Source organism: Etheostoma spectabile, chromosome 19 (genome assembly GCF_008692095.1).
Source record: "Etheostoma spectabile isolate EspeVRDwgs_2016 chromosome 19, UIUC_Espe_1.0, whole genome shotgun sequence".
NCBI classification, from domain to species: domain Eukaryota; kingdom Metazoa; phylum Chordata; class Actinopteri; order Perciformes; family Percidae; genus Etheostoma; species Etheostoma spectabile.
In genome coordinates this window covers 6,510,838-6,524,900 of record NC_045751.1, presented here as the reverse complement: position 1 = coordinate 6,524,900, position 14,063 = coordinate 6,510,838, and the positions used below count along the sequence as shown (strand labels likewise).

The following is a 14,063-nucleotide window of genomic DNA, read 5'->3' as shown; positions in this document are numbered from 1 at the left end:
ATTTAATAACTTTTGAACACATCAAGCGATTTTCTCACTTTTGGTTTCGTTTGAATCCTGACGTTTTTCGGCTTTACGGCGGTCTTTTCCGGGTCTTTCTAAGCCTCTACAGGGGGTTTTTCTATCCACCTGGAACTTCAGCCTCTTTGGCTTTAAATCCATACTGTTTATCCAGATTGATCCACTTTATGTCCACTAATTCATCGCGTTTGGCTCATTTCTGCCCGCTGGCTCTCTGCTGTTCCGTCTCTACTCTCTTCTGCTTCTCGCCTGTGTATTTTCAGGAAGTCATGCCCTAGATGGGAAAGGCCCCCCTCTTGTATGGAAGGCCAAAGGACAAAAATATCTTCATCTACTCATGGAGGCAATAATGACACAATAATTTAGACACATCTGGTTGCTTGTGTAACTTGCTGGTGTGTGTAATATCAATAATATGACATTATTATTTATTATTGGCATAAGTAAATAGTCATGAAGCAAAAGCGGACTTTTTTTGGAAAAAAAGCATGATTTTTGCAACTGTTAAGTATAATGATATTCTTCACATTGTGGACTCCAGACATATGAGTTAAGTGTTTTAGGAGGTTTACTATTGTCTGTGTATCATACATTCTGGAAGATTCATATTATTTATATTTATTTATTTTATGATTTTGTCTTTAAGGCCCACCACCTTTTAAACATGCAAGTGACCTCACTGCAACCCAAATATCTATAACCCGTTTGTCCATAAAAAAAAAACAATGTTATAAGCTTCACTGTAACAACATGGGTTGATGTTTTACGAGCTTTGTTATAAAATAAAACCACGGAAATTAAACTGTAATGGCCTCAGGGCCCCCGGGTTAATAATAAAACTCGGCCTGCCTTTATAGAAATAGGGGTGTGTATACTCATGCCCCCTGTAAGAGAATTGGTGTCCTTAAAGGTTGGATTTTTTTGTCATTTTTTTAATAAGGCAATAAGATCAATTTTCCAAAAGAGGTTTTTTTTTTTTATTCCCTTTTGGCAGCTTAAGTTAGGCAGGACCTTTCAGTGCTGTTTTTCATTTGTGACTTTTAGATTAATAAGGACTATTTCTCCAGTCTATTTCTTCTGAAGGGTTTCTGTACATAGTGTGAAATTTGTCTTGATCTCGTGAACCCAATCTTCGTATCGTAGCTGGGTGTCTCGTCACACCCCTAACAGATATTCTAGCTAGCTGACGGGATTACGCTAGGGGTGCACGATATTGAAAAATTGTGATATTGCGATATCGATAATGAATATGCGTATCGATAATAATTTCGATATTTTTAACATGTGTAAAATTACAAAAGTTATGGGAAAACGCTAAAAATAGATAATAACAATTAAAACAAATTCTTACAACACAAGGTTTAATTCAACAACAGCTTTGTAGCCTCGTCAATGCTAGCATCATCTTTATTGCGTTTTCATAAAGTAAAATTAAGTAAAACAAAATCAAAATATTAATATATTATTTTTTCCTAAATAAACACCCAAGTCATCACCAGTGGTGGAGGCAGTATTCGATCCTTTACTTAGTAAAAGTACTAATACCACGTAGAATTACTCTGTTAGAAGTAAAGTCCGGCAAAGCATGCAAGTATTATCATCAGGTAAATGTATTAACGTTAGTATTAAAGTAAAGTACTCAAAGCTGAGTAATTCATCACATTTTAGAAAGTGTAAATACTTGTGTGTGTTAATGGTCTATCATTTCAGCTGGACTTATAGCCCGTTATAGGCTGTGTGTAGTTACATTTATATAAAAACTTTTTACTTTATAACTGTTTTGGTGCAAAAAATCTAAATTTGAAAAGTAAAAAGTAACTAAAGAGTGGCATGAAAAGACCAAGTAAGTACAATAACTCACATAGTACAGTACTTGAGTAAGTCTACTTAGTTAAATTCCACCACTGGTCAGACTCAAGGCATAATACATGTAGCTGTAGTCAAGACCACCTGTTCGGGCGACCAAGTCCAAGTCCAGGGAGCTAGTCAAGTCCAAGACAAGACCAATTCCAAAAGGTTCGAGTTCCAGTCAAGCTCCCGAGTCGAGGCCAAAAGGACACGAATAACAGTCTATGCAATTATCACACACACACCTCGCAACGTAGCTATGTCCGCTAGCATACAAACGGCTAACTTAGCCAGTTAGCTTTTTTATAACGTAACAACAAACCCCCCATCTCGAGGCCAAACATTTCATGTGTATACAATGGCTCAAACACTAACGCCACAGTCTTATGTTGACAACGGGGACATATAGGAACTCCCCGAAAACAGCCTTAATATTTACCTAGCGTTGTAAGTAGGCTAACGCTGGTGCGCTAACTTAGCAAACACGGCGTAGCGTTAGCTAACGTAGCAACACGGTAGCGTTAGCTAACGATTACAAACACCGGCGTCAGCGTTAGCTAACGTTAGCAAACACCGGCGTAGCTTTAGCTAACATAGCAACCAACGGCGTAGCGTTAGCTACGTTACCGGACTGGGTTTACTTCCTCCAATTATCATCAACATAATAAAGACACCTGGACTCGGTACGAGACCAAAATGTCATATTGGGCAAACCAGTGGCCGAAGTTCTGGAGGACAGTCCGAGTCCATAGAAAAACGGTCCTCGGTCCGACTCGAGTACTACAGCCCTGAATACATGTACACTTTGTACTATTAAAACAAGGTTATGCAACAAATACTAATGAAAAAAATAAAGGTTTATTAAATGTCTATCATTTATTGCAATGTGTCTCCAATAAATAAATATATGAATTGGTGTCAGCTCGAGATCTATACAATATTATGTCAGTGTATACACTAAAAAAATCCTATTCCTTACATTAATGAAAGTTACAAATAATTATTAATTACCAACAGCATTGTGCAACGGTGTCCAAACATTGGTAGCCTCTCGCCATTGTTGCGTTCCGCGATTCCTTCTTTATATTGCTGCTCCGTTGTCAGGGCTTTATACGACCACACTCGATGCTCCGGACGATACACCCCTACCAGGGCTCCTTAGTCTATTCTTTTCTTTCGCTTCGTTTTGTTTCTGTCTATTCTTCACTATTTAGTTTCCAGCGGAGGCTCGACGCTTAGCCTGGCTCCGCCCCTACGCACTTCTGCTTAATTTGTCATTTTCCTCGAATCGTCTGCGTGTAGGGGGACGCATAAAAACGAATTAATCGTAGACTTTCGATAATGATTCGAGCAACGTGATATCGCGGATAACGTACTGATTCGAATATTGTGCCCCCCTATTTACGCCCCGAGATCTGAGGACCAGGTAACCTAGTCCCAGATTGGACCAGATAGTCTACTAGCTGTCGGATTACCCTGCAGAGACCTGAGGACCAGTCACCATATTCCTCAGATTGGGAATAGTCTAGCTAGCGGCCTGGATTTACCCTGCAGAGACATGAGTACCAGGTAACCATAGTCCTCAGATTGGACAGATAGTCTAGCTACGTCTGTGATTACCCTCAGAGATCTAGGACCAGGTAACTAGTCCTCAGATTGGACAGATAGTCTAGCTGCCTGTCTGGATTTACCCTGCAGAAGACCTGAGGACCAGGTAACATAGTCCTCAGAAATCCACCGGAGGTTAGAACAGCGACACAAAGGAAGCAAAAACGTGACAGACATCCAGGCGCCCAATTTCTGGGCGGCACCTGAACACCCCCGAAGTGGACCGTCGTCGATATAGGTTGCATCTCAACCCTTAAATGGCAGATCTCACACTCCCTGTCCTCGTTCCTCCCCGTCTCGGTCCGAGGGGATACCGAGGAGAGAGACAACAAGCAAAGTTTGTTTTAGAGGACGAGACGTCCGTTTCCTCTGAAGCGTCGCATGCATTTGTCGGCTGTTTGGCCAAGTTAGCAACTCCTTCAGCTGCACGGCTTCTGGGAAGGCCGCTCCCGTGATCCCGCGCGATCCCTCCTCGATGCACATATGGTAAAAAAAGCTTTTGGGACGCCTTCACCAAGGAGGACAGAATAACGTCCGGTTCAGCCGAGGACCGAGGAGTCCAGGAACTATCAGATAGGGTTATGACGCGCAGCCATGGGCGAGCTAAGTTTAGACTGTGAGAACTTCTAAGAAATGTTGATAGAGCTGCATTTTGGGATATTAGACATCTCCAGTAATGAATTTTACACTTCGTTACTTAGTCGGCACGTTATATACACACACACACCACACGCGCTTTCAGCGAGAAACACTGATTAGTGTTGCCGTTACACTGCTTAGTCTCGGCCCTTAGCTCCTCAGGCACTCTAAGGGTGTTCACTCAGCAGATACCATGCTCCAATTGAATAAGGTAGATCTCCGCCGCTTAACTGTGATCGCTCGCCGAATAAGAATGAGACTTATTTTTATTAAATAAGTATACTGTTGCAATAAAAGTCAAATGTTATTCCATCATCGTGCCTCAGACCGGCAATGCATACATTGCATTTAGATTGCGGCATTGTTCCGTGATTGGTGGTTTTTCGTCGTTTTCTTGGTCATTGATCCACAAACAACACGATATCATCCGATCCGGGATGTAGACCTGTGAATCTCTCATAAACTGGTCAAATATTGTCCAATTTAATGTAGAGTACTCCTTGCCGCGCCGGTTGCACGTCGTCTGGAACTGGTTTTCAAAGTGAAGAAAGCAAGGTAATATTGTGAATATACTGCATGTGTTTTTTAATCGTTGTTAGTGCATTTAATTCAGTTAGAGATGACTACAGTACAGTAGTCGCAGGGCCTTGCTCAAACCCCCCCCAAAGCAGTGCGTGTCCACCATCCTAACCAGAACATTTAGAGAGCTGTGCCGTATTAAAGCAAACAGAAAGTGGCATGCTGGATCCTATTGCGTAACAGCTGTGAGATGAGGAGTGCCATCTACACCATCATCATCATCATCACATCTCTCATCATCATCAGCCATTTCAGGTGATGCGCATTCATTCAGACATGGGACTTTAGCCATTGTCGAGGCAATGAGAGAGAACGAGGGCAATGCGAATAGAAATTTCCAGATATTGCCAAATGGAAATAAAATCACGACCACATGTGAGATAGTGGATGGTGAGTCGGGGAAGCTATACCACCCGCCCAAGACTGAAGCAGACACGGCGCGCGGCGCGGCGGTACACACATTCACTACAGTCACTTTTCATACAACGAACATGAACGTCAGAAAAATAAAGCCGAAAACTATACAAGGAAGTGGTCTCGCGGCTGTACTCGCGCGGTACATAACGTCAGCCATAGTGCGTTTGAATAATACCCTTTTATGTGTTTAGCTAACTAACGTGGTTAACACAGTTGTTGTTAGCTACCCTGCTCAGTGAGCTGGTTTGCTACGTGTCCCACATACTCACCATCTCACAGGTGTGTCTCGGGTGGAAAAAAACGGGTGTTAAGCTCTCCAGGTAGCGAGGTAAAAACCGAGTCGTAACGATCAGTGGGCACAGGCCCGCTTCCCCCGCACGGTTCGTCCCTTAAACGGCCTTAAACTGGTGAAGTTAGCGGGTTGAGGTTAGCCTGCTAGCCAGTTAGTGTTACTTAGGTGCTAGGGTCGCCGACAGCAGGTGCGTGCAGTCCCGTTCAGTGGATGCTGCTGCACAGTGTGCCTGTACACCGGTGACGACGAATTAACACATCTAACTCTCCTCTCGTGGCACACACACAGCCGAGACCTGCTGGGTGGCGCTTCCCCACGTCATGCCACAGCCACGTCCTAGAAGGGATGAGCGGGACGATTCCGGTTACAACATTCACAATAAACTTTTCAGATGTAATGGGTGGTATCGCCGGTTAGTGGCGCCTAGCCATATCCTAAACTGCCCCGAACTAGACCCTAAACTAAGTGACCAGATTTCCAAAGACAAATACCGGGTACAATGTTCAGCTCAGAGCAAATTTACCTCCAAACACCTCGGGTTTTTATTTTTTGTAAAACTTAAAACGGACAGTAGACCTAGACCTGTTCCCCCAACAGACACCATCATGGAAAGGGTTTTCTAAGAGCGAACCTTTCTGGTAAAGATTAAGATCCTTTTTTCAAAACATAAAAGTCCCGAAATTGCGTGTTGGAAACCCCCGAACCTCCATTGTAAATAATCAGTGATTTTAGCATCGTAAAACACGGCTTTCTAGAACATCTCTGAGCTTGTCTGGAGCGACTATCGGCGTCCGTTTGGCGGTGTTTTTCTTTCTTTTCGTTCCAATTTCGGGTCTGGTCGGTCACAGTGGAAACCGGGACAGATCCAGCCGGGACAGATCCCAAAACCGGGACTGTCCCCGGAAACCGGGACGCTTCTGGTCACCTACATCCACTAACCAATATCTAGAATTTTTACTTGTGGGCAAGTGTGTTGTGCAACCTGTGGAGCCCACTGCTTTGATTGGTTTGTAGAGCACTGGAATGGTCTGTTATGATTAGTAACCAAAAGCCTACATTTTCTTCTTCTCCACTGTCCATTTAGCTCGGGGGTTCCCAAAACTTTCAGCCCACGACCCCACAAGTAACGGTGCAATGCAACGACCCCCCCCCCCCCACACCACACACACACACACACACTAAACTGTGTAAACTTTATATAAACATTATATATATAACAGCACTAACGGCGTGAAAAATCAAAGAGCCCGTTCCCTATTTTTATTTATTTGCTTGGTTTTATTTGAAATTTAGCCACTAAGTTTGATCTTGTATGTAAAATCACGCTACATACTTGCGTTATCCTCCTAATCCGTTTTTAAATTTTTGTTTATTTCTGGAAATCAACATGCGACCCCCCCCCCCCCCTCTCCGGCTCGCGACCCCCCCTGTGGTCCCGACCCCACTTTGGTTCCACTGATTAGCACACACTTGTTTTATATCCAAAGCAATTGTCAAGCCAGACACCTGTGGGGCGACTGTGGGTTGAGTGTCTTGCAACGTATTGGTTATTATGTCACGGGGAATGAACCCTGTCTCCAACCCTCCTAGGGCTGTGTCATGTCCACATGCGCCATCACCCAACCCTTCATGCCGTTTATTTGTGAGAGACGGAGAGTTTCAGCCTTCTTGAAGAGGCGCGAACGCACACTTTCATTCCGCTGAAAATTCGGAACTGACACCAGTTTCTTGCGTCGCTGCGCGCTGCATCTCTGTTCTTCTCTCAACGCTGCTCTTTCATTCCTCTCCTCGATCCTGTGAAGCTGTGGTGGAGAGGGGTCACTAACACACGTATCTATCATGGAGAACCCTGACCACCCTCTCCACCCTCATCCACCCCCCATGGTCCAACAAGAGACCTCCACCCTCTCCACCCCCCACTTGGTCCACAGAGGAGCAGACCACCCTCTCCACCCCCCACCTGGTCCAACAGAGGAGCACTCCTCCTCCACCCCCCCCTGGCCCAGAGGACAGCTCCACCCTCTCACCCCCCACGTGGTCCACAGAGAGCTTTTTCCACCCTCATCGCACCCCCACTGGTCCACCGGAGAGCGCTCCCCTCTCCCACCCACATCTGGTCCAACAGAGAGCAGCTCCGTCCTCTCTCCCCCCCCCACTGGTCCAACAGAGTGAGCATCGCTCCGTCCTCTCCACCCACACTGGGCCACAGAGGAGCAGCTCCACCCCTCGCACCCCCACTGGGTCCCCAGAGGACGCATCTCACCCTCTCACCCCACACTGTCCACTCAGAGGAGCAGCTCCACCCTCTCCACCCCACACTGGTCCACCAAGGAGCATGCGTCCGTCCTCTCCACACCCTGGTCCTACAAGACAGCTCCACCTCTCCACCCACATGGTCCACCAGAGGGCAGCTCCACCCTCTCCACCCCACACTGCCCACCAGAGGATCAGCTCCACCCTCTCCACCCCACACTGGTCCACCCAGAGGAGCTCAGCTCCACCTCTCTCCACCCCCCACTGGTCCAACAAGGAGCAGCTCACCTCTCCACCCCCTCCTGGTTCCAAAGGAGCCGCTCCACCCTCTCCACCCCACCTGGTCCACCAGAGGAGCAGCCTCCACCTCTCCACCCCCACTGGTTCCAACAGAGAGCGCTCCACCCTCTCCACCCCCACTGTCCCACAGAGGAGCACTCTCACCCTCTCCACCCACTGGTCCCAGAGGATGCAGCTCATTCTCCACTACACTATCTTCTAGCCAATCTATCTTACCACGTTCACATGGTCCACCAGAGGAGCACTCCACCCTCTCCCCCCCACACGGTCCCCAGAGGAGCAGCTCCACCCTCTCCACCCCCCTGGTCACATAGGACAGCTCCACCCTCTCACCCCCACTGGTCACGAGGACCTCCACCCTCTCCATCTCCCCCCACTGGTCCAACAAGAGGAGCCCCCTTCCACCCACACTGGTCCCCATAGAGCAGCTCCACCTCTCTCACTTCCACCCACTGGCCAACAGAGAGCTCCTTCTCACAGGCTCACAGGTTCGATGTGCACGGACGCTACGAAAATCCTCCTACCAGGCAATCCTTTAAATGTCACCTCGGGTGCTATATGAGACTTTGGACACTACTGACTATCTGCAACCTCAAGGTTTTTTACATTTACATGTATCATACATGTAAACATTACATATATTTTAGCAGTTGCACATTGGCTGATCCTTACCTGTTATCGATGGGACTTCTTGGTGTGCCGTGTTTAGATCACTGAGTCTTCTCATCACTCAGTCCTTTCGGATTCATAGATCAGTATAAGACGGTTGGTTAAAGTCCATTTTGTGGATCATAAATCATCTACATTATTTTATCCATCTCTCTATCCATCCTATCGATCTAGCCCTATCTATTCTACTACCCACTGCTATCTATCTACCATCTATCTATCTATCATCCATCTATTATTATCTATCCCATATCTAGCCATCGATCTATCTATCCATACTATCCTATCTAGTCTTATCCATCTATCTATCTATCTTCTATCCATCTATCATCATCACATTCTTATCATCCATCGGCTACTACTAGCCATCTTCCACTATCTATCTATCCTATCTATCCATCGTCTATCTCTGCCTCCCATCTATCCCTCTAGTCTATCATTATCTACCTCTATTCTATCTATCTTCTCCATCTATCTATCTATCTGATCTTCAGCCTCTATCTCGCATCTATCTATCCAGTCATAGACCTACTTCTATCTACCCATCTATCCATCTATCTATCTACTATCCTTATCTATCCATCTATCTATCTATCTATCTATCCATCTATCTATCTATCCTCGATCCCTCTATCTTCCTTTCTATCTCTCCATCATCTCATCTATCTATCATCCTATCTATCTCATCAGTCTTCTCTCTATCTATCATCCTATTTTCTATCGATCTATGCTATCCGATCCAGCTATCCTATCCATCTCGTCTATCTAGATTATCTATACCTATCCCTCTATCTAGCCTCTATCCATCCTATCTATAACATCTATCTCATCCTCATCTTCATTACTTATCTATCTATCTATCTCTATCCATCTTTGATCTATCATCTATCCATCTTATCTATCCATTCTATCTTCTATCTCCATCTATCATCATCTATCTCCATCTTCTATCCTTTACTCTATCTTACCTATCTCCCTATCATTATCTATCTCTACTCCCCAGCTATCTTATCTCATCTATCATACTACCTCAATCTATCTATTATCTCATCTACTCTATCATCATCTATCTTCTACTATCCCTTACCTTTTAAGCATCTATCCTTATATCTCTATCATCTATCACTACTATCTATATCATCTACATCTCCTCTCATCATCTATCTAATCTATATCTCATTCCTTCTATCTACTCCCGCTATATTTTTCATATAAACCTAATTTTCGTAACAATGGGTGGGATATTTTGTTATGAAAGGCTTCTACTCTTCATGTGTGGAGCGTTTTCTCAGCTTTTAGCAGTATGTTTACAAACCTTGAACTTGAGTTTGGCAATTGGCCGGTCCTTCATCTTGTTTTTTTTGTAATGTGACGTCGGAGCTGGGTGGTTGTTTGTGGTTGCCATGGCCGTGCAAGCTGAGGCTAAAGAAGGGTTTAAAATGCAGATTGTGTTTCCAGTGGAGATTTTATTGTGACGTTACATTTATTGTCCCTCCACCTCTGTTTGGCCTTCATGAACCTGGTCATTCAGAAAATCCTCGAGTCTAACCACACACACGACAATCCAATTATATAAATTCATCTTTTTTGTTTTTTTTTGAGTAAAATTCTCATCGCCGGCTCATGTTTTCCAGAGCTCGCCTCCCAAATGTTCATTGCAGATTTAAGTCACGCATGGCTCAAATGTACACGGTTTTACGGCATAACTGTCCAGCTGAACATTTGTGAAATCTACGAAATACTAAACTTTTCTCTTACAAACAATAACAAAAGATGGAATCATTTTAAAAATGTTTACTATCTAGGCATTTGAATGGCTAACGTTGTCTCAAAAGCCATTTCAGCTGACGCCTTGTAGTTGTTTTGATTGCTCAGCTGTTACTAAGCTAGCAGCCGATCAAAAACATTAAGCTTCTATTATTGGTTGTCTTCTAACATTAGCTCAAAACGCCCATCACACTGAACAGCCTGTGTTGTGTGTTTGATTGCTAGCTTGTCAGCTAATCTAACAGTCGTTTCAAAAACGTTTAAGCTTCTATGGTTGTTTTTCTTCTAACATTAGCTCAAAACCCCATTCCACTGACCGCCTGTGTTGTGTTTTGATTGCTAGCTTTTAAGCTAAGCTAGAATGCCGATTCAAAAACATTTAACTATCTAGTGGTTGTTGTGGATGGCTCATTAGCTGAACGAGGTTCACGATGTACAGCCTTTGTTGTGATTTGATAGCTAGCTGTGTAGCTAAGCTATAGCAGCGATTCAAAAACGTTAAGCTAGTCTATGGTTTTGTTTCTAACATTCGCTCAAACACCATCAAACTGACGGCCTTTGGGTTGCGTTTGATGCTAGCTTGTACCAGCAGTGAACCAACTTCGTTACAGTTGGTCCATTTTTTTACGTAGTTAACATTAGCAGAAGTCCTCTCGTTTCATGTTATATGCGATGCTGCTACTTGTCGCAAAGTGACCGCATGTGCACTCCATCTGTCCTCTCCTCATTAGGCATACCCAGTCTCCACCAACCAAGCTCCCTCCTAGGCATTTTGCAAACACCGTTTGCTACGTCCCTGCGCTTACGCGCCGCCCAGACGATTGTGATTGGTTTAAAGAAATGCCAATAACCAGAGCAGGGTTTTTGATCCTTCCAGAGAACGTTAGGTGGGACGCAGCCAGAACCTTTGCACGTGCAATCAAGACTATTAGAAAACGTGACATACCGTTGTATTGAAAGTCAGATTTTGGCATTGAAACAACAATATCAGCATGAAAACTGTTGAACTGATATGTAAATACCATTTATTTATCAATGATGTGTTTTCATGTCAATCTACATTGTTTTTCTTGATGTCCGTGTCCTCCGCCTCCCTCAGACATTTTTTTTTTTTTTTTTAAGCTGTCAAGATTTTTTCACTGTCACTGGTTTTCAGTTTCCACCTTTCCTCACTGTTTTTGCGTAGGGAGGAGGGCTGAGGGTAGGGACAAAGAGGCGTGTCCTTGTGGTAACCTACATAGGCTACTGGCGAGAGACCGCACCCCACAGGATCCTCACGACTGAAGGTTGACACCGCATATCTGCAAAGTCTTCCCTCAAGTTTCACCGTGACCCTCAAACTCATGGAAGTCTGTTTGTCCTGCCCATTTTTTCACAATAAGAGGTTTTTTTTTTGGGGCAAATCACACCCTCCATCAAAAGGCTGAACTGCATTCACTGACAAACTACATTAATTTAACATACCTGCCACCAGACTTGATCCGCCAAAAAATCTCTGCCCCACGCCCCCCCCCCCCCCCGCCAAGGACGCACGCCAATACCCTGACACTAGAAACCTTTACCATCTCTACTGGATGTCCTCACTTCTGCTGCTCTGTGTGGTGTCGTTCTCAAACTGTTCTGGAAACCGACAACAACAAACTTGCTAGCAATCTACACGCTGAAAATGGCAAGTTGTAATAAAACTTGTGTAGTTGCAAGACAAGTCAGACCTGTTGGCTCTTTCTAGGAATGATTGTAAAGACTTTCTAAGAATATGTTTATAGCATTGTCATCTCTACTGGCACATTTTGGGACCTATTGGTGGAATGGTGCTGAGTACACACAGAGACACACTGGTGAACCCAATGAGGTTTAACCATGTTCCAGCTTTATTAATAGCTCACATTCCAGTGTTGTTGAACAGTGGACTCCAGTTTAAAATTGCTGGGTGAAGTTTCTTTCACGTGGTTGCAACTGGCCCACGCAAAACCATGTTGGTGTGGATCGGAAACTAGTTCGCGATCCACATCGCTGAACAAGACCGTATTAGCGACCAAAAATGTTCCTATTAACTTTGAGGGCAGGTTTCAAGAGTTATAGTTACAAAAGGAAAATGGCAATTCGCTTAAGAACTCAAGTGGAGTTGGGACAGTTTTTCTCATAGATTTTATTGAAGATACGGACTCCTTTGGTACAAACCATGGTCCACCCCCTCCTGGGGAGATGACATGGAACAGGGTCCAAGGCCAGTAGTCTATTATTTTACATGACAAGCTTTTCAACTGTGTCGATCAGGGTCAGGTGGACATCAAGAGACAGACAAGTAGGAACTTGAACAGATTTACCATCTACCCACTATCACTGTAGTCATGTGACGATATCTAACCACTTGGTTTGCTGAAAGAACTTGTGAAATGCCGTTAACGCGGCCCAGCGGAATCCCTCCTAATTTTGTCCAAATCCTACAATTCCCAGCAGAAGTGGTAAGGGTACCCACCATCTTTTTTGCCTAACCTGTTTTAGAGTCGGGGTCGTCTAACTTATATATTATACGAAAGTGACACCCACCACGGGATATCCTGATGGGATCAGTGATCCCTGGAGTAGCCTTCAAATAAATTATTGTTGCACACTACAGATCTATATCATTTCGTTATTTAATCTTGCTGATTTAGCCGGTGTGCCGATAAAATACAACATCGTCGTTGAAGTCTTTCATATTTGCTGCATAGGGTTTTGTCCGTACTAATTTTTTGATTGGGTTGGGTTCGCAAAGATCCCAAAACTATAAAGTGACCTCAATTTAGATTATTTGTCACCCATACATCCAAGGTGGAACAGTAATGGCAGCTTCGTCCCATAACAATGTATGAAGAGATACCGTAATAAGAGGTCTGGTGGGAGAGGCGGCTGCAGATGAATCAGAGGTACTTTTTTACTCGTGGGCGAGTGTCTCGGGCTCAGAGGGTTAACGGATACTATGCATCCTGATGAAGTTCCCCTGGCCTTTGGAATTAAAATTCCTGCACCAGGCTGGGGGGGTCTACAGGACCATAGGCAAGCGGCTTGGTGAGAAGGCAACTACTGTTGGCGCAGTTATTAGAAAATGGAAGAAGTTCAAAATGATTGTTAATCTCCCTCGGTCTGGGACTCCGTGCAAGATCTCATTTCAGGGGGCATCAATGATCGTGAGGAAGGCGAGGGATCAGCCCAGAACTACACGGCAGGACCTGGTCAATGACCTGAAGAGAGCTGGGTCCACAGTCTCAAAGAAAACCGTTGGTACCACGCTACGGGGTCATGGATTGGGATCCTGCAGCGGACGCAAGGTCCCCCCCCTGCTCAAGCCAGCGCATGTCCAGACCCATCTGAAGTTTGCCATTGACCCTCTGGGTGGTCCAGAGGAGGAACGGGAGAAGGTCATGTGGTCTGATGAGACAGAAATAGAGCTTTTTGGTCTAAACTACAGTAGCTGTGTTTGGAGTAGGAAGAAGGATGAGTACAACTCCAAGAACACCATCCCAGCCGTGAAGCATGAAGGTGGAACTTCATTCTTTGGGGGGGGGGCTTTTCTGCAAAGGGGACAGGACCGCAGCGTATTGAAGGGAGGATGGATAGACGGGGCCATGCATCGCGAGATCTTGGCCAACAACCTCCTTCCCTCAGTAAGAGCATTGAAGATGGGTCG

At 44.8% G+C, this 14,063-nt stretch overlaps 1 protein-coding gene across 1 annotated transcript in view; it reads left to right on the top strand.

Annotated features, from left to right (window-relative positions):
* The window catches only part of rap1gds1 (RAP1, GTP-GDP dissociation stimulator 1), a 70,492-nt gene that overhangs the window by 7,720 nt on the left and 48,709 nt on the right, over positions 1-14,063 (top strand).